General features: G+C 46.8%; 1 protein-coding gene across 1 annotated transcript in view; it reads left to right on the top strand.

Annotated features, from left to right (window-relative positions):
- Positions 1 to 2,195, top strand: part of Vsnl1 (visinin like 1) — a 113,897-nt gene that overhangs the window by 105,996 nt on the left and 5,706 nt on the right. The gene's annotated exons all lie outside the window — the stretch shown is intronic.

The raw sequence follows: 2,195 nt of genomic DNA, 5'->3' as shown, positions 1-2,195 counted from the left end.
TCTCTCTCTCTCTCTGTGTCTCTGTCTCTCTGTCTCTCTCTGTGTCTCTGTCTCTATCTTCCCCTGCCCCCCCCCCACTTTGGGCCCAGGATGCACCTTCTACCCTAGGCTCCTCCCTCACATCACTTGACTCTACTCACATCTTACCTCCCACATAGCCTTCCCTCCAGTAACCCACTGTATCCCAACACAGTCAAACCTGCCCAAGAAGGGGCCTTTTGTAGCATTTAACACTGCCCCAGATCACCCTTTGTATATACTGTATAACAGAAGACAGGTCCTATACACACAAGGACTCTGCATGCTCAATGCTGTATCCCAGAACCTGAACCAGTGCCTCGATCCTAAGAGGCACTCAGAATTGATGGATGAATTGATATCTTTAGTTTAATTAGACGGTCTTAGTGTGCTTGCCCATTCCTGTAGTAGCCACTAAGGACTAGGGAGAGAAAGATACTACTTATCACAGGCAAGATAGAACTGGAATAAAGGGAGAAGATAGCAGCTCAAGCAACTCATCAACATTCCACCACTCTCCTTCACTCCCCTCCCTAGGCAGTCAGTAGTCCTTTGCCTAACCTGCCCCTCTGCCCTACTCTATCTACCTCTGAAGTTGGGTGCATTCTTTCTTGGCATGCGTAGTCCCTTATCCTCCTGTGTCTTCAGTGCCTACAAGGCGCTCTCCAAGGAGCCTAACAAATAGTGCCTTAGTTCTCTCTGTGTGGTTGCTTTTGTATGAGGGCAGGGCCTTGTTTTCTCATCTCCCTCCCATTCAACCCCTTGTTCCTTTTCACATGCAGCTTGGCTCTCTCCAAGCTCCCAATGGCCTTCCTTCCCAGTGAATTTTTCCAAGTTTCTTCCTTTTCAACCCCTTGCCACGTCACTCCCACTGGCGACCAATCCCATTTTCCCCTAAATTTTTTCTCAAAATCGTTGCTAATGCCCTTCAGTCAAAGACTATGAAAAACATGCCTGCTGTTGCACAAGTCCCACTGATTATTAATCAAGGCAAATTCATATAGGAGGTGCACTGGCTACTAATTAGGACTACCCTTGCTGTGAGGAAACACCATGAGCAAAGGAACTCAGGGAGGGAAGGGTTAATTTGGCTTACACTTCCACATCTGTAGATCTTCATCAAAGGAAGTCAGGACAGGAACTCAAACAGGGCTGGAATCTGGTAACAGGAGCTGATGTAGAGACTACAGAGGGGTGCTGCTCACTGGCTTGCTCTTCATGGCTTGCTCAGTCTGCTTTCTTATAGAGCCCAGGACCAAACTACACGGGCTGGGCCCTCCCCATCAATCACTAATTAAGAAAATGCCTTACAGCTGAATCTTACGAAAGCATCTTCTCACTCAGAGTTCCCTCCTTTCAGATGACTCCAGCCTGTGTGAAGGTGACATAAACTAGCCAGCACAGCTATGTTTCTCACTGTTGTGAGAATGAAACACCTGCCAAAAGCATCGTTAAGGAGGAGAGGTTAACTCTGGCTCAGAATTTGCTACAATCCTTCAAGGGATGGAAGGTGGGAGGCAAGAGCTGAAAGCAGCTGGTCACATTGCAGCCAGTTCTGAAGCAAAGAGATGAGTACTGGCACTCAGCTTGCCTTGTCTTTGGATTTGGTGCAGAACCCCATCTTAGGAAAAGGTGCTGTCCGAAGCTAAGGTGGATCTTTGCACGTGAAATTAACCTCAACTAGAAATTCCCTCATGGACGCACCAGAGACTTGCCTCCTAGATGAGTCTACATCCTTCTGAATTGGCAATGAATACCATCACACACGTTCTCAGTACTCATAGGGTGGGAGATTTGGTAGGGTGATTTGGAAAGGGTATAAGAAAGCAGGGGCCACTCTGGACTGGGTACTGTCACACAATAGAGAAGGGAGAAGCCTCCAACATTCAGTACCTGGACAAATCTCACCTTCGAAAAAGATCAACAGCACTAAGGATAAAGCTGTGGTTGCTGTTTAAACAAACAAACAAAAGTAGCAATAATTCATCTTAGGACAATCATTCTCAACCTTCCTAATGCCACCATCCCTTAATACAGTTCCTCTAATGCCACCACCCTTAATACAGTTCCTCTAATGCCACCACCCCTTAATACAGTTCCTCTAATGCCACCACCCTTAATACAGTTCCTCTAATGTCACCACCCTTAATACAGTTCCTCTAATGCCACCATCCCTT

The sequence above is a fragment of the Mus caroli genome, chromosome 12, assembly GCF_900094665.2.
Source record: "Mus caroli chromosome 12, CAROLI_EIJ_v1.1, whole genome shotgun sequence".
Lineage (NCBI taxonomy): Eukaryota > Metazoa > Chordata > Mammalia > Rodentia > Muridae > Mus > Mus caroli.
This window is presented reverse-complemented; position numbering and strand designations above follow the sequence as displayed.